Here is a 20,182-nt window from a genome sequence, read left to right on the forward strand (position 1 = left end):
ATCCTGAGGTGAATCTTGTACAAAGTTTCCTAAAGGCTTCAGAAGATATGCCGCATTGGCTGGCAGAGCAGAAACCTGATTGTTTAGAAAACTACTATTGATGTTCTCTATCTCTTCTGACATACTCAGAAAAACAGCATTAGCCTTTTTGAGAGTTTCCCTAGAGTTCTAAAAACAAGACTTATAAGCATTGTCCTAAAATCAAAATTGGATCACTTATCCCTTATTCATAGCTGTTTTTTGGTAATGGTTTCTTCCACAGGATAATACCATGCTTTTTATGCAACAATATAACAATCTCAGCTTTTGATATTTTGGTATTTGAGGGAGTTTTTCAATAGCAAAAGGCAGACAGATTTATACCATGGGCAAGATGGCCAAATAAAAATCTGGGCTTTTGGAAAACTAGGGGTCAATGACAAGCATCTGCAAAACACTAAAGATTCCTATGAAATTGTCCAAATTCAGTGGTTAGAGAAAGAGAGAGAGAGGTGTTTCTAAGGAGAAATGTTTTTTCCACAGTTCCTGGGGATGCATAAAGACCAACTGACACAAAGACCCACTGATCTTCCAAATCTGGATAATGCAAAAAATAAACCATACATGTGTACATGCTCTTCTTCCATGGCTGTTAAAACATGGAAATAGAGACACTGTTTATTGTTAGACAGCAATAAGTGTGTCATTTTAGACAGCTATTGATATAAAAATACTGTGTAGTAGCTTTTGTCGTTCTCAGGGACACAACAAAAGAGCTTGGCTTTTATCTCATTGATCAACTATCAAAAAATATGTCCAGCTTCTAGTAGCTTAGGGATCACATTTTCTACCTCATTCTAGCAGCATCTTCTTAGCAAGGTGACAATCAGTTCTGCTCTCAGACAGGCTATGGAGTTCTTCTCCACTGAGACAGGGTTTTCCAGGTGACACAACTGAAGTCTGTGTCGTGGAGCTCCCTAGCAGAAGAATATGAAAAAGGAAACAGGGTATTTGTCCCTGTAGCAGAAGCAGCTACTCAGGGTTTAGTCTTGAACACAGGCTGAATTTTGCCATAGTGTTCACCACTTCTAACAGACAGAAAGAAAATATTTTATTGCCCCTTCCCATAAGTAAAACATATTAAATCCTGTCAGTAAAAATCCCTGGCGTGCTCCTAATGTTTTCCTCTGTGTCAGGAGGAAATCCCGGACAGAGCCCTCAGGATCTGTAGTATCCTGAGGATGGATATAAAGTTGTGAGAGAGACCTGCACCCTTGTCTAACATCAGAGCTTATTCATAACCAAGCTCAACACCAATATCACCAAGTATCTGTAAAACTCCCACAGAGTAAAAATTAAAGTGTCCTGATATGAAAATCCAATAAAAAATTATACTTGTTTAAAAAATGATGATCTGAAGTTAAATCTGTTTTTCCATTCAGCCATCACTGATAGATGTTCTCTGAGTTTATGAAATAGTCTCAGAAATAAGGCTAGTGAATACTTATGGTAGATGTTAGAGAATTATTCTCTCCACAACATTCAGAGAAGCAGAACACATATATTACTTTCCAACCGCAGTGCAGAGCTTGCTCTGTTTGTACTTAGCATGGAGAAGGTGACTCAGAAAGAGTCTGCCATAGTGACCCATCATGAAGCTCTGATGGGGATGGATCGCTCCTGATGGATGGATCCAGAGCTGCCTAATACAGACTGACTGACCAAAAAAAAACCCACCAAAACTGTGCTGCCTATACCCAAAGCAGAATTAGTTACATCTTACTTTAGTAACAAGGCTACAACTGTCAGGTTACTTTTGTTTACTGACTGAAGGAATGCTTAAGCTCTCAGTACCAGTTCATTTATTCCTGAACTTCTCTAAGAAACACTGTTATTCTAAGAAACACTAACAGCACATCTTCTCTACACTTATTACCAATAGCATGGATATAGTAAAACAAGCAGATTTGCTAAAGTAGCTTTGAAATTGAGGAGGTCTAGATACCAAAGCACAATCATATTCTGAGTGAAATGTGGATCCCTGCTTTCCTTTATCAAGGACATCTGAAGGGTGATTGAGAGCTTTTAGTAAGGTGTCTACATTCACACCTCAGTATCTAAATGCATATTGTCATTGTTTTGAGTCATCTTCAGGACCTTTGCTTTCCACAGACATAAACTTATGGTTCAAATCCTTTGACGTCCATAAAATATGCTGGAACTCATTTATAGTTTTGTACAAAAATACTCATCTTGCATTTTCAGCAACAACTTATGGAGCCCATGTACGCTCACCTTTCTAAAATTAACTTGGGGTATTTGGTGATTCACTGTGAAGTACAAGGACTTGTGTAATATGAAAGCAGTAGACAAAACTTTTCCTGTACTTGTTATATGGACTGGGTGAAAGAACTCTTGGTGTTTGATGGACATAGAAGTTTATATATGATGGACATATAAGTTTAATAAGATTTCAAATTATTAGCAGCAGGAAGAGTTGTGCAATAGCGGAGTAATACGAAAATAACTTCCACTTTCTGTTTTGCTTTTCAGTTCTTTCCTGAAGTTCGACTTTTTTCAGAGCCGTCATAGGAGATGTCCTAAATATTCAGAGACATCTCTCAAAGAAAAAAATCATGATACACTTCAGGGCAATTAAGATTTCTAAAAACTACAATGTAGTAAACATTTCTAACATAAGGATTTAATGAAAATTATTAACTGTGTGATTAAGGATAGCTGGTAATAATGCAATCTTATAATTATTATTCACAATGCTTTTCATCATGTTCTAAGCAGAAAACAATGAACTGTTTAGATTGCATCCTTTCAAACATACTGTAAAACAAAATAAATAAAATGCCCTCAGAATTATGGTCAAACCAATAGCATTACTATAGGCAAACAGGGGCAAGCATTTTTGAGAAAAACATGACACAGGAGTGAGTGTATTGGTCTTGCTTATGTATCAAGTGCACAATATTAACTGCAATGCCTATTTGGAAACATAAAGCAGTATTTCTAAAAGGATTTGGAAGTCTTAAGTGATTAGAAAAATCATCTCTATAAAATAATCTCTATCAAATAAATTTTCCTGATGAGGTATCATAGCAACAATTTGAAACTTTTTGTTCCACTAGGGAAAATACCATGTTTCTGGTGAACAGCTTATATTTCACAATCCTTACATCTTATCACCTTTTATTTTCTGAAAGAAAATTTTAACACTCTCATCACCTAAAATGCATGAATTTCATGTCTGGTTATATGATCACCCATAAGAGGGGTCAGTGAAAACATTTGTCTGCCTTGATTTATACTGAAATATTGAAGAAAGTTGGTCTTTGTCACTATCCAGTCTCAATGAACTTGGTGAGAATAGCTCCCCTGGGTTGTCTGAATCCAGCCCTGAGATTTTCAGTATTTTACCACAAAATGTCCAGTGCTTGCTCTGACCCTAGGGAGCCTGGTCCCCCTTCCCTGTTCTCTTACATTTGGTGAGCCCATCAAACAGTAACTTCTGGAAAATAGAAAAAATAGGAAAAGCTCAGCTGGAGAAAGAGCTGAACCCAGGTTGAACCCAATCTTCAAGCACTTCATTTTTCTAAGAAACATTTTCTCAAGTGCAAGAGGGTTTTTTTTCTCATTGGGGAAACTGAGGAAATCCTGAAACTAGGTGCTTAAGCAGCTGAATTTACCACAGGCTGGGATTGTGTGCTGCTGCTTTTCTGAGCTGTGATGTGTTGGTGACAAAGTGTTCGCCACTGTGCCTGCAAGGACAACAAGACAGCAGGGGTTGACACAATGGTTTAAATGGTTTATCCCACCCACCTGCTCTGACATCTCTCCAGATACATGGTTTGCAGCATGGACAGTATGGGACACCTGGAAAGAGGCTGCTAACACTGCAATTTGTCCCAGCAAAATGTTTTATAGCATCAGTCTTAACAGTGATTACTGCTTTGGGATCTTATTTCTTTTAGCACTTGAGCTATAACTCCCAAATATTTATGCTGTGTAGCACTTGGCTATACTTAGCAAAAGAACACTTTATCTTAAAAGAAAAAAAAAAAGTGTTTTGCTTTATAATACATGCTTTATATTCACTAGTCAAAATATCCTTGTGAAGGTGTTCAAAGCACAAATGAGAATGCATTACTCGATGATACTTTATACCACAACTTCCATTGATTAACCGTGATTCATGATATAGATTTCTTCTCTTTTTAATGTTCAAAGTACAAAAATTCTTCAAAACAATTCTTGAGTATTAGAAGATTTGACTTTTTATGCTATAAGTATCAGTACTATTTCATTGGGTAAGCTCAGGATCACTACAAGTGCACTTTTGTTAGGAGTGAGTTTATTGAAGAGAAAATCAATTTTCATTCTTTTTAATCACTGGTCTTCAAAATATAGAATAGCAGCACCAAGAAGGATGAAAGTGGCCCTGTCATACTAGGAGGTTTGGACAAGATGGTTCTAACAAGTGCTTGAACAATTTCTTCTCTGTTTTTTCCTGATCTGTGTGGTTTTGCTCATGGCTGCAACTCAATAATTATTATAATTAGGGTATTTATCTCTTTATGCTGTAGAGAGAAGAGAAAAAAGAAAAAATAGGCATTCTTCAGAGAACTTTTCAGAAGCTTCATCCTGTCTTTTCTTCCTTTTTCTTTGTTCATAGGAAACATTTCCATGGAATACTTAGGATTAAGAGCCTATTTACATGGCTCATTTCAGAATTCAGTTCTGGTATTCTGCACCAGAATAGCTTTCTCAGCTATTTAGTAAAAGAATAACTACACAGGAAAAATGCATTTCCTAAATTTCATTCCCAGAAATATACTGTATATTTTTTTTTAATTCTGTACCATTTTAGTCCATTGAATTGCAGACTATGAATACTATTTAAATTCAAAATAGATGCTTACAATCAGATTAAAGTGTTTATTAATACTTCAAACTGATCGTTCTAAAGACAATTTTTACTGATTTCTACATAAAGAAGCTTATTCTTCTCAGTGTGTTTCTAATTTGACCATTAAATTCCTTATATATATTACTAAATGAGACCTTAAACATGAGGAAATGAGTTAAAATTTTAATGCTTTTACTTCACTGACTTAGTTCTAGATGTTATTAAATCCTTGTTGCAAGCCCAGAGGAACAAAGTTTATTAAATATTGTATTATTTATCTTCCCTATTTTCTATGGGAAATGTTCTCCTTTATTTTGCTAGTACGTCACTTTACTCCTATAGAAGCCTAGTTTGTATAACTAATTTTAATTTATGGACACGCACTGGAGCTTTTTTCCCCAAACAGAGAGCTATGAGACACATACATTGATTTGGTTCACAAACTGCTTTTAAAAGCTGAAGTTAATACCATTGTCCCAAAAGGACTGGTATGTGTTTTGTTGCCTGTTGGATTAGAGTAGGAATTTAAATAATTAGAAACCCTGTAGAAAGTGTTTACCTGTAGATAAATGGTAGAATTATGATTTAGAGGCCAGGTTACTCAGAATAATACAAGGTGAATGTAACGGTGTTTCTGAAGTCAAGAGTGGTCATTATTAAATACAACAGGTATAGAAAGAAAGCATATCTTATAATCTATTATGATAAGCAGAAACAAAGACTAACAGAAATTAAATCATTTACCCAGGGGGTCTGTGGTACAATCAAGAATTACACAAAATCACTGCAATTCTACCCAAAAACCTTAAGCATAAACTAACATTTTTTTCCTTCTTGTTTATGCATCCATTAGTTTGTATTTAAGGTCTCAAAATTCTTATCCTGTGTGTTTCTAAGCGTATAATATTACTTTGATTCAGCTGCTATAAATGTCCTGCTTAAGAAGATTTTAGAGGATTACTAGGGTCCCCGTAGGAAAAATGAATAAGATTTAAGAAATACAATATTGAGAACTTGAATATGAACAGCTTCTTAGCATTCCTTCAAAGTGTTCCTTTGTGAAATCAGAAAGTACAAAACCACTATCCCACAAAAAGTGATTGATTTGTACAAAGCCGTGGATAACATATATGCGAGAGTAGAACACAAAATGTGTAGATATTAAGAAATATTAAAATGTGTGTTAAAACCTGAGTTGATAGGAAATGGGCTGAAGAGAATATCCAAGAATCCTCTGTTATGCAAGAGAAGCCAGATCTAACAAGTCATACAGCCATTTCTCATTATTTCTGCTTAACAAACTGTGATTTCTAATTCAAATTTGCCCTTCAATCTACAAAGTATAATTCATATAACAAAACTATTTTAGAAATGTGTTTTAGAAAAACCTACAAACCTGAAACATTAGGTTGGCATTTCTGCGCATTCTAAGGAATTCTGCATCTACAGGCAAAAGAAGGTTTCAGTGTATTCTTTAAAGTCTTGGCAATTGCCATGCACATGAGCAAAGTACACTCTCGCTGCAGACACACACATCCATATATCTGTGACATCCGTATTAAAATATTTTCTTGTGAATGAAATAGGTAAATTAAACTCCAGTCTATACATATGTTGTCAAAATAAATCAAGGATTTTCCCAGAAGTATCTGGAGATATACATAATTCACCACAAGAAAATATCTGTGAGAAGACATGGATGGCAAACTTCTTCACAGGTAGGGACAGATGAGTATCAGCTTTTGACATCCTCAAGCTGAGCCCTGAAATTGAGGGGTTTGTTCCTATTTAACAACCCAGATGTTATTCTGGAATACTCTGTCTTGACTATGGAGGGCATTATGAAGCTTGACACTGTCTCACAAATCCCCCAGCCGTTCTGCAGACAAAACAAAGATAACAAAAAAAGATTTAGAAATCCCAAGATCTGTTTCAAGTTTGACCACTGCAAATTAAATCCCAAAGCTAATGTGAGCCAAATTAATCACCTGAAAGGCAGCCACTGAAAGGGAGGGAGTTTACTTATTGCTCTTCTGCTCTCTGACATGAAGAAGGAATTACATAAAACAATTAGGTCAGTTTATCTATTTGCAGATACTACTTAACAAAGTAATGCTCAAATAATCTATAAGCAAGATTCATGATAAAAATGGTGTTCTAGGTAACGCCAAGCCCGGGTCAAAAATGCCTCCCTGCAACTCTCCCTGCTGATCAGAAAGCTTTGCATTTTGGAAAGGAGGGACATCAGCAATAATTCACCACAGAAAATAACAGTTTTCTATATAAAAACACATAATGACTAGAACTGAATTTTAGCATATTGCTTAGATGCACGGAGTAAGCTTGATCCTAGATGAAGATTATTGCTTGTCTGCAATAGAACAGGTATGAATAGAACAAGTATAAAAATACACAACTATTCTCATTCACAGAGTACAAATATAATACCCGAGACTGGATAAATTATTCTACTCAGATTGTCAGATAACTGAAATATTTTCATCCTTTCCTTGAAATGTATGTACCTGATTCTGTATATTTGTCATGTTTCAAAGTGCCAGCAAAAAAGTATATTTAAGAATTTACAAAGACTGTGGCAGTTTCAGATGCAGTAGTGACAGATTTCTACTGAACATAAAAATGCAGTAAGAAATATTTCATATTTCTAAATATTCTCAGTACTCTGATTGATCTAGGATATTTATTTTTATTGTCATGTCACAAATATGGAAATGCCTTCATATCAGAATCAGTTCTTTTCAATTATCAAAGTATCAAGCCATACTGGTAGTACTATAAAATATCTACATCAAGCAGTTAAAATGATGTAAACGTTGAAAATTGGACATCATACATAGGCAATTGCATACTTGTTTTGAACATGGTCATGGGTACAGCTGCATATTTGTGCTTTATAGCCTTTATTTGCCTCATCATCTATGTGAACAAACAACTAATCTGGGTCATCTACTTGTATATGTGCCTACTTTCCTATGTAAACAGAATTGATGCATGTGCAAAACAAACACTTGTTTTCACTATCTTCACTTGCAAGCTCAAATTATGATCTTCAGTGGGATCATCAATATTCATGAACTATTTTTGTCTTAATTTCAGATAATGATTGAAAGGGGTTTGAATTCTATATGGAAATACTAGTTTTCTAGTAAGAGACAAATGAAACTTCCTAGATATGCAAACCTTCTAAAATTAACTTGTATCAGCACTGTTTAATTACACATGTGCACACAAAGAGACACTCCGAAAGACACAATATGTATATTCATTTGGTTTGTCAACTGAAAAGTGGAAACATTCTCAAGGGAACAAAAAAATTATGTCAGGTATTATGTGCTCAGAGTTTTATCTCAAAAGGCAAATATTTGTGATACAGTAAACAAGAAGTAAAGGTTGATAAAGTGAATATGAGAAGGCTAATTGTTGTGTCTCTTAAATTCAATAGAACTAATTTTTGATTCAAGACAACTGCTAGCAGAAGAATAAAAAACTCTTTATATGGTCTGCGTTGAACGGCCATGGAGATGTTTTGCAGAGTTTGTCTTCAAGGGCTCATACCTCTATTTCTGAGAATCTAATTCTGTGTTACCTTGTGGTTTTACTTTTCCACACTTCTTTCTTTTTCTGTCATTGGTAGCTTTTCCATTTTTAAGGGTCTGATAATTACTGGAAAGCCAGATTATCAGAGTTAATGTTCTTATGGATGTCACATTTCTTTAAAATCCTTGGGTAAAATCTAGGGACAAAATCTACCTTTTTTCTCTAGAATAGTTTAGGAGCCAGGGCTACAGAATACCAAAGCAATACAGTTGTATTTTTATATTTCACAAGGGAAAGGAACAAAATAAAAGGAAAGAAAAAATATTTGAATGGAGACAATTAATTCTGCACAAGTGTCATTAGAATAATCAAATATTAATGTATATTCTCTTTCTAATATAGTAAAACCATTTCAAAGGCAATGTGATGGCCTCTTATGACAGTGTTACAAAGTTGGCTGATGAAAGAGTGACTGACACTATCTGAACTTGTGCAAGGCATTTGACACTGTCCCACACAACATCCTTGTCTCAAAACTGGAGAGATGTGGATTTGCCATACAGAGCACTTGGTGGATGAGGAATTGGCTGGATGTCACAGCAAAGGGCTGTGGTCAATGGCTCAATGTCCAAGTGGAGACCAGTGACCAGTGGTATCCCCAGGGTTCAGTACTGGGACTGGCACGGTTCAAACCCTTTTTTGCCCCATGGACAGTGGGATCAGGGCAAGTTTGCCACTGAAAATGAACTGTGAGGGCAGTCACTGGAGGGAAAGGATGTCACACAGAGAGACCATGACACTATTGGCAGGTGGGTCTGTGGAAACCTCATGAAATTTAGGGAAGTGCAAGGTCCTACGCCTGGGCTGGGGCAATCCCAAGCACAAAATCAGTCTGGGTGGGGAATGAATAGAAAGCAATCCTGTGAAATACTTGGGAGTGTTGTTGGACAAGGGGTTTGACATGACCTGGCAATGTGCACTTATAGCACAGAAAGCCAACTGCATCCTGAGCTGCATCCAAAGAAGTCTCTGGGGGACCTTAGGGCACATTCCAGTACTTGGAGGGGGCTACAAGAGATCTGTACAGGGACTTTTTATAAGGGCGTGTAGTGACAGGACTAGGGGCCATGTCTTTGACCTGAAAGAGGATCGGTTTATGGCAGAAAGATGGTAGAAATATTTACTGTGAGGGTGGTGAGGCAGTGGGGCAGGGTTCCAGAGAAGCAATGGATGGCCCGTTACTGGAAGTGTTTAAGGCCAAGCTGGATGAGGCTTTGAGTAACCTAGTCTTGTGAAAGGTGTCCCTTCCCATGGTGGGGGGCATTGGAAACAGATGATCTTTAAGGACCATTCCAATCCAAACCTTTCTGTGATTATATGATTGTAGTCCAAACAAAAGCTATAATCTAAAATGCATTTACTATTATGCCACAGAAAAAATCTTTTGAAACTCATAGTGGACTGCATTTTGCAGATCAAAATGGATTTTGTTTAGGAGGGATGCTTGAAAACACTTATTTCAACAAATACATAAGGGTCTTTTTCTTAAGCTTTGCAAAAGAGCTGAGAAGAGTATGAGCATTTTTGGTTTGTATCTTCTAGTGTACAGGGAAGATGACTATATAAAATATATAGTATCGCGCAAAGAAAGCACTTCCATATTTCAACAGAAAAGAGACATTTGGGTAGAAGCTCTGCCTCATTTTTGCAGCCATTTTTCTTTCTCTGTTGTACTATGCACAGTCGCCTTTTCCCTTACTATTACTGTTATAGTGGAAGTACCATTACTACTCCAGTGGAAGTTGGGGCAGTGTCATGGGGTAGCTTTACCTTTAAGGTAGTTTTGGGAGCTAAGGAAGTTGAAGCTGCTGGTGGCTGATGGGAGTCTTTCCTCCTGACCAATTATCAGTCATTTCTAAAATTGACAGCAGTTTTGACCATTAAAACGTGGCGTCAACTTGTGAACACCCCCTTAAGATGTACAGTCAAAGCTGTCATGTTCTCTTTTGTTTCCGGCTTCTGAGAAGGTAACGAGGCTCTGTCTTGGCCTCATCCTCCCCCCTCTCACCCGGGGGGTGTGGAGGAAAGGAAACAGAGCCAGCCAGCTTGGTTTAGTTTTCAGTTTCTGCTGCTGGACTGAAACCTGCAACCATGAACTCCTGCAGTTTTTTTTAAGACTTGAATTCTTTTACTACCTGGATAAAACGTACAGATTACTCCTTTTTCCCAGAAAGACAGAGAAAGAGAGACAATCAACATGAAGAAGACATCATAAAACCACTATAAACAGTGAGGAAAAGAGTTAAGTTTTAGATGGGGAAGAGAGAATAAGGAGATGCTTTTTTTAAGCTGAAATACCTTTCTGTTAAAGCTATGGAGATGGACAATAGTAGTTTACAAATACTCCTTTAATTCATGACAGAGTATATAGGGAGGAATGGAGTGTTCAAAGTGTGGATTTTTAAGCAAAAGAGAGAGTAATTGTGATACAGTGAAGTGCTGGAACAGGGTGAAGCGAAGATTTGAAGCCTTGAGGGTAATGAGAAAACTGTTTCCAGAGGAGCTCACAGAGAGAGATGAAGAGGACTTTTGCCTTTGAATAACTCATCCTTAAAATGGCATCTCTAGACTCATGGCCCATACACACCTCAGAGTGATGTGAAATGGGAGGAGTGAGCTCTGATGACAGATTTCCGGGCAGCTGACATCAGAGCAATAGAAAACTATAACAGAAATAGTTTTCTCGTGAGAAACTCCATAGATTAGCAGAAGAAGACTTCTGTTTCTCTACCAAGACTGATGAAAAGACTGTAGCAGGAATTTAGACTGTTTTTAACCACCAAAGTTCTAAAGTTTTTTGTCTCTATGTTGTCACGTGTACAAAGGAATGGTCAAGTAGTGGGGGATAAAAGGGTTTTCTGGAAGTTTATTCTGGTGTTCTTATTCTTGTAGTTTGTTAATAAACTGTCTTTATTCCTTTTAAGTTTTAAGCCTGTTTTGCTCTTGTTCTAATCCATATCTCACAGCAAAAAATAAGTAATTTTTTTAGTTACTGGTTTAAAACCACGACAGGCAGTAATGATGTATTCTTCAGCAGCCCAAATTTAGTACCAGTGTTGATAGGTATGAAGACTAATGAGACTAATACATCACCAATTCTAGAGCAGAATTTAAGAGAGGTGTTTTTAAGAGTGAAAAATTGTAATAACCTTGCAGAAGACGTTGCAGTATTGTGAATGCCCTGTTCAGTAACCTGTGGTGCCAGAAATAAACTGTCTAAATCTGTTCACTGGATTCCTCAATACATTGAACAGATGCCTGGCTAGCCTTGGAGAGAAAACTTCAGGCATGGAAATAAACAGACAGTATTTCTTAGCAAATGTCATGAAGGTATGAAGTCAAGCAATTGTGAATTGCTCCTGCTGCAAAAGGTGAGATCTTGCTGTCTGCTCTGCAAAACCATGGAGATTCTCTCTATGGATGCTCTTTCCTGCTTCTGAAAGCAAGAAGGAGATAATCAGCTGGGTAATGGCTAACACACTCCGTAGACAAGATAATGGTAGGGTTCAAAGAGGACAGCGGTAAAGCAGTTGCATAAGCCAAAGACTGCGACTGTGACTGAAAATGGTGAGATGTGAAAGCTCCTTACCGTAAGAAAAATACATTGCATTTTGTGTTCAAAGATAAAATTGGAAATTTGTTTTTCATCTTGGAAAAGGGATGAACGGGGTAAATGGTCTCAGTTAATATGAGCAATTTAGGGGTTTTTTTTAATACTTATTTTTGGATAGGAGACTTCAAGAAGATTACCTATAACTTGATAGGTAGCATTTAAGAATATTTAACTACTCTCTATGTGAGGACTATATATGGAGTTTTCAAGTTAGAAAGTTCTTCATCTTTCTGAGAAAAAAAGAAGAGGTTTAAAAAATCAAAACCTCTGAGTTATATTAAGAATATTTCAAAGGCACTCAATCTTGACTCATTAATCCATGAGACTGAGATCAGCAGTGATCACAGATCCTGGACTTCAGTTACTGTGTCCTTCGTTTCACTCGCTGCTTCAGTTTTAGAGAGTATGTGGAATTCAGCCCACCTAGTTTTAGCTTCCAGAAAGAACAGTGACTTTCTGTTAGCCCAGTCAATGGAATGAGAAGGGCACCTCGCTAAGGTCATAATAAATCAGGAAGGATATCTAAAACAGATGGAATAAACATGTTAAACAGATGGAATATGCTGTGTCTACACAGTACGTGTTTTTCCTCCTTCAGCTCCTGCTCCTTGCTTTTGTAAGGGATACTAGAGACAGCTCAGAGAATAGACCTATTAGCTTTATGCCACAATTAAGCGAAATACTTCTGCCTGTCAGTAACTAGCATTCACATTACCTTTAGTTTGCCATGACAAGCTGTATTAACAAGAAAAACATCTTTGGGTTCTGCAAATGCTTTACAGCTTCATCTGGCAGCCAGTTGGTCATGTCAATTCTGGGCCACGTTACATAACCTGCCGTCTGCAGAGCTCTTCTTTTCCGAGAAGTGCCCTGAGCAGACAGACAGGACACCGCAGTGCAAGTGCTGTACTTGTTATCTAAGTCAGGGCAGCCCACGGCTGCTGCCTGCCTTGACAACAAAGGCTTCAGGAAAGTATCACCATCATTAAATTCACACCAGATGTTCCAAACAAGAGACACAAATGTTTTCCTCTCCTTCTGTGTTTGAAGTACAGTGTAGTGTGTTGTTGTGTGGAGTGGGTTTTGTGCAGCTCTGAGGGCACACAATGACCAGAGCACGGATCACACCTTGTCCCCTACGGCACAAACAGGTATACCTGACAATGTCCCCATGCACTACGGCTGAAAACAACAGTGCTCAGACTAAATTCCTCTGAATCGCCTCTACATTAATTCTTGGAAAAGCTGAAGCCCTAGCACTAGCACTAGCACCAATTCAGCACTAGAACAATTACCTAAACAGCCCAATGAATTCTAACCTCTCCTTAAATGATGATCTCTTGGTTTGGAGTCTAAAATAAGTTTTCGTCATTTTTAATAATTTTTTTTTTTTATCCCAGCTTCTAATCACCCTTGTTAGAAATTTTCTTTACAGATGTAAAACTTTTTTTTTTTTAACACAGATTCTTCCAGATTTTTTTGCCTACATGGAGTGAATGAAAATGGTCATGCAAGCATTTTTTAAGTTACAATACCAATTCTCTCAACAAAATACTTTAAAAATCCAAAAATAAAACATAATTTTGCTCTCAGCTTTTCAAATCTTTAGTGCACAGTGAGAAAAACAATGGGAAATGTTATGAAAGCAGGATTTAAGCTGAAACCAATGACTCTTTAATATGCATTTGTTGTCTTAAAACATATATCTTGGCAAGTTTTCATTGCATGACTGAAGAAATACAATGTTGTATCTATGAGAATTGATAAAGGAGAAATTCCCATTACTTTGGGATGAAGCTAAATATAAATAAAATTTAGAATATTGGTAACAAGTACACTACTGCTGCCTGTAGTGAAAAATGGGATAAATATTAACTTACTGCAAAATCACCAAGAGAACATTACTAGTATTTTTATTTAAAAACACTTCCAAAAATCAGGATGAAAAGAGACTAAAAATGGAGGCATATATATCCATGTGTCCACTCCCAGACTATGATCTTATACTTCAGATATACACTTTATTAATTGAACTTCTTGGAAACACAGAGATTACTTTTTGTGTTTCTTCTTTTGTCTTGTAATTTTATAAGTTAGTTTTAAGTAGCAGCTTTGTGTGGAACTTTCTGCAGAATCATAATTAACGATTGATAAGAAGCTTTATAGTAGAGAAAAATTAATACTCTACTGATTCTTTTTGACCTAGCCACTATATAAAATCTGCAGAAAATATTATTACAATTGTGGAACTCCTCTTAAAGAAAGATCCTAAATATGTAAGACAGGCAGAATAACTGTTTTAATGACTGCCTGCTTCTATGTGCTTCAGTACCTTCAGACATACCTGGCTAACAGCACTCCAAAAAAAACCAAAATCAAAAGCCCCAAAAATTCGAAAAAAATATTTTTCTCTGTGTTTTGCCAAAGATATGTTCTTTAAAAAAATGTAGCTGTCATTTCTGTGAATGCTGGCCATATGTCTGCATGTAGTCCTTTTGCAGGTTCATTAGCTATATGAATTAAAAGAAAAAACACTAACTATATAAATTTTCTTTCCATTTCTTTATGGTGCTGTGAAGTTAACAGATGGGCTCTAGCAACATGGAAACTGGATTTCCATCTTCTGAATGAAATAGATTTATCTACAATAGGTTTTCGCTTTAGTCAGATGAGCATGCTGATTATATAAGAAGTGGCATTAAAATTTTGCAACATTTGAATGTGGGAAAGAAGAGATATAGAGCAGAAAATGATATAAAATAAATGGTCTTGCAGAGATGGGCAAAACCATGCTATAAATTAGCTGAAAGTTGACTGAGTACGTCCTATTATAATTTAATGGTCTTGTTTAGCTATTTTAATATCCCATTTTCAAGCAGCAGTTACTTTTCCCAACAGGCAGAAAGAATCTCCAGGCAGGGGGGCCAGCAGCTTGATTAAAAGGATAAGGGTTGCAAAGGTAAGCACGTTCAGTAAGTATGGAGAGCATAAAAATCAGAGAGATTATACAATATTTATTCCTCAGAACCTCTTCTAGGTACCCTTGATTTGTGGCTCATGCTTTCCTAAATCTAGGGGGATTTTCTTTCTTTTTGAATCTCATATAGTAGGTTGTTGTTTGTTTGTTTGTTTTCAGTTTGCTAACTAATGGCTTAATATGATGCCATCCTCCTCCTTTAAAGTACAATGTTATTTCTCTTCTACACTCTTTTGATCTTATCAATTTAAAGCTCCTTTATTTCTTTCTCATTCAGTTCTTTCCCAGGATGAAGGCTTCTAGTCTATTTAATTGTTCCTCATAAAAAAAAAAAAAAAAAAAAAAAAAAAAGGTTTTACACCTGTGATGATGCTTATTGCTTTTTCCCCCCTTTTCTAATGATGCAGCTTTTGACAGGGGATGACCAGAATTGCGCACAGGACTCAGTGGGACCAACACTGCTTTGTAGAGAGGCGTGGTGTGGAATTGTGTTCCTCTCCATTACTTTCCTTCTGCTTTCTTGCCCATTTCCTGACTGCCACTTTTAGATTTTCACAGAACTGTGTGTCACAACTTCTCAGATTGCCTTGTATGAAGAATTAGGAGTTTTTCCTACATGCATTATTTAAAATTTATCTGTACATCTGCCACTTTATTGTTCATTTTACTGCATGAGATTCTTCAGCAGCTCTTCAGTTTGCTTTTGTTTTTTCTTCTCTGTATATCTTCAATAATGCCACTTCATTGATCATCCCCTTTTACAGGGCAGTTACAATCGTAATGGACACAAGTGATCTCAGCAAGGAGATTCATGGGTTTTTACTAATTACTTGCACCACTATGAATACTGTCTATTCTGGTTTTGGTTTTTGTGTTTAAACAAGTACAGACATTCCCTCCTATGCAGTGGTTTACAACTCTTTCATTGGTAACTTTGCTGAGTACTTCGAATGCCAAGTGTATTACCAGTGTTACAGTTGGTTTGTGACTTTAATTCTTTCAAAGTCCTGCAACTGATCCATGAGGCCTGACTTCACTTTATGGAATTCCCTTACTCTATGATGCTTCCCAAGAGTTCATCCACTTTTAGGAAAAATGGGTAATAATATTCCTTAGAATAAACTGACTCATAGAATGAATCACAGAATGAGTAGTAAATTCTATGAGTCTATGATCCATAGATTTCTCAAATTCTCTGAGTCTCAACAAAGACTGCTGCATAGCTTCCAAAAATGTCTCTTGAATCCTTTTTAAAAATTGCAGTCACATTTGCCACAAAGCAAACTGCAGATGCCAAGGCAACTTGAACTGGTCTATTTACACTGGAGTAAGTAGTACATTTTTTTCATTCTTGCAACAGTCTAAATTTTGGGGGTCAATACTAATCTGCTCTTGTTACTTAAAACTCTCAAATATATCAGGTGTTGTAGCCACATCACTTCTTCCAATACTAAAATTAAAGACAGAACAGAGAGGTTCTGGTTGTGAATTACTTAAAGTCATCCACCAGAATTAAAAAAGCAAACTGCAATTTATGCTTTCTGTCATAATCATTTTGTTCTTTGATCGTTTCTTTAGCCTTTAGTTTTAATCTAATTTAAAAGTGAGCCCCTGAGACACAGTAAAAGTAAATACTGGTAGAAGAGCGGATTTAGCAAAAATGATGGCTTGCCTTATGTGATGTAGACCTTCCTATGATTCAGTTCTCAGGCTTTAAAACTGGGTAACTGTTCAGTTTTCCAGTGAATTGTCATTCATTCTTTCATAAAAGAACCACATATAAGTAATGTGGTACACCTTAAAAAGCCATAAAACCAGGAATGGCCTGAAGGCCACTATAGTATAGGTTACATTTTGCATAACAATACACCAAATAGCAACTTTAAAACCTTAAAGCATTTTTCCATTTATCCCAAACTCTAAGTGAGAATTACAAGAGCGCAATTCTTATCTGACACTAACTTTGTGAAAATGTGCTCTAAATATGGCATGAAAATTACATAGTTGGCTGGGTTAAACATTTTGCAAGCTCTTACAGAGCAAACTCCCATGTAGAGCTGACTTGGAAGCTTACCAGAAATATTCCATTTCCCTGTTTTATTGCATCCTATACCATCTTTTTTCTGCAATAGAGCCTTGCCTTTATCCCAGTGAAATTGACTTCAGTCTGCAATAAAGCAAAAGTTTTATGAGTATTTGTAGTAAGTAAAATTCTGTATTTGGTCACTTTTGAAATAGCCAAAGCTTTGGAATTAGCCATTTTGAAAACTCCAGGGCTTAAGTGTTGAAATCAGGCCTTGCAGCCTAATATTTAGACCTAAAATGAAAATTACTTAATTTTCTGAAGAACTAAACTCTGCCAAATCCATGAGCACATCACTTTGGCGGCAGTGGCTTAAAAACCAGAAATCAAGGCATCATTAGGCATTTAGTTGTTGTATATTATTTTACACAAAAAAACCCCCCCTGCTACTGTTCTTCTAAAGGTGAAGAATTACATAATATACATAACATGTGTAGAAATATATATCATCACACACTATGCAGACGAAATCTCAGATTCTACTAAGCCAGCAGTAAAATCTTGTCAATTGTTACACAGCTAAGATTTCATGCATGGCAATGTAGCATCAAGTATTTTGACATAAGAATATGTTTAAAAGAGACTGGCATTTTAAAGGGACCTAGTAGAATTATTTTCCAAATAAGCCTAAGGAATTAATTTCCTATATATCACTAAAATATTTTGATGTTTGGTATTGACAGGTGTAAAAAGCTGCCTGACAGCATGCGCAATCAAACAGTGTAATCGACGCCTTTCTAAACATCCCTGCTTTTCGTGAAATTGCTCAGAAGCTTCAATAGGGTCAGGACCTGTGCTCAAGACAAGCACTAATGCAGCTGAGGAAGATTTGTCTTTATGCAGAGGTCCAAATCCAGCCTGGAGATTCTCTATCAATTGTTTTCCAAGACTTGCTGTTCCAAACTCAGCAAGGACAGACATGATCAGAGAAAATAATGCTACAGCTTTATATAAATGCAGAAAAGATGAGCAAAACAAACTGTACTTTAGCAGCAAATTCATTGCTTCTTGAACAATACCTGACAAAGTCAGATGTACCCTATTTTTTTCATCATTATGCAAAGAAAAAAAAAATTAAGAATTAAAAAAAAAATCAGTAATCTAGGATACTAATTTTGAAATTTATCATGTCTAGAAACAACTGCCTCAGTATATCCACAAGCTCTCTTCAGAAGAAGGAGCGCTCTTCAATCTACTAATTTAAATGGTATTATCTCTGTCAATGCTTCAAGAAATTGAGGTCAGCTTCTAGAAGCTGGATGGACCTGCTCCCTATCACAGCAAGGAATTAGAGAAGTTCTCAAGAGACAAGTAGTCCTAGTGAAGCCACTGTTCCCACTGCATCCACATATATAGACTGTAAACGGCACTTTACAGCTCTAAAAACCTCTAAAAAGCAGGAAGAACAGACAGAAACTACCTTTCAGATCTATATTCCTCCATAACAGCTATGAATCTCCAAGCTAGTCTGGGTCTACCTTAAATCCAGCTTGAACTGGCTCATAGAGAGCCATGCCCTCACTCTTTCAGGACTCATATTTCACAATCCCTTTCACAGAGAAGTACTGGAGTTTTGGAACAGGTAGAGTTCAAAAATAACCATAACTTTTCTGCAAAAAAGAACTTTATCACAATTAATTTCTGAAACCTGATCAGTCTTGAGTCTCAAGAAGCTTTTGTCACATTTTTATTTCTTTCTTCCTTGTGTTGCTTCATAGGAAAGGGCTCCCAATAATCATGTCCCCATTCTGGATGAACACGAATTCCGAAGAATTTTACATATGAAACTATCATTTTCTATGCCATGATTGTCTAGTCCATACCATATCAATAATCCCACATCTAGGCCATAAACATGACACAGATAAAAGAAACAGATTTTTTATGCTTCTAAGATAAAAGCTCTTGGAACTTCAAAGTGAACACATATTTTATTCACTGGGAACACACTACAAGGATTAAAACCGTAATCAGAAGACACGTACTGCATAAAAATCAGTAAATAAGTATTTGAGCCTTCTCTGAGCAAGACGATTGGTCTAGCCAATCTCTTCCATCTCCTCTAACTTACAGAACAAACAGATCATTTTCAGACTGACGGCCATGCCCATCTTACTGCTAGAGAAAGTTTTTTGTGTGTGTAGAGGTTACTATAGCTTGTCTCATCAAACAAGGACACAAACACTGACATGGTTTGGGTTTGGGGTAAGGAACAGGTAAGTGTGGGAAGAAGGGAGAAGTAGCCCACATACTCTTTTGCATTGCTTCTGTTGAGGTGGAAGAGGAGTTTTGAAATGTCCCATCGAGGTGTGTGACAACATCCTTTTATGCAGGCTGAGGAAATAGAGAAATGGGCTTTAGGAAACTACTTACAGACAGAGCTGAGCTGGTGTCTTTGAAATCAAAAATACATCCAACAAAATAAGACACTGTCACTATGAAAAATCTGCTTTTAAAACAAGGGGTTGAAAATCACAGGAGGATCTTTCAAATACATCCAGTTTCTTTTGTTACCTAATTTAATGTAGAACTACCAACCCCATGCTTTTGAATTTCTTTCTGTGCACTTCATCTCAGTCATACCACATAAATCACACTGTGTCTTCAAGTCTTGGCACATCCAGTTTAACCAGGCATTGCTCTCGAGTAGAGAGAATAGTCAGTGAAAATCAAATAGAGAATTACAAATAAAAGTTTTGGAAGTGTATGACTTTCAGTCGGCAAAATACAAGCCTATAAAACAAACAGCAATAAGCATTATGAATAACATTGTATTTCCAAAAGTGATTTGAACACATTCCTTAAGTCAACTTTTCAACTGAAGGAGAAGTTGCATTTAAGCATGCCTAGAAATATACTCTTAAGTTCCACCCATATGTTGAAGTACTGAGTACACTTTCCTGGACTCAGGCCAGCAAACGACAATAACTTAAAATCATGCATGGTTTAGAGGATACTTCAACTTGAAAAAGTATTAATTGTGGTCCTACATAT

Source organism: Poecile atricapillus, chromosome Z (assembly GCF_030490865.1).
Source record: "Poecile atricapillus isolate bPoeAtr1 chromosome Z, bPoeAtr1.hap1, whole genome shotgun sequence".
Lineage (NCBI taxonomy): Eukaryota > Metazoa > Chordata > Aves > Passeriformes > Paridae > Poecile > Poecile atricapillus.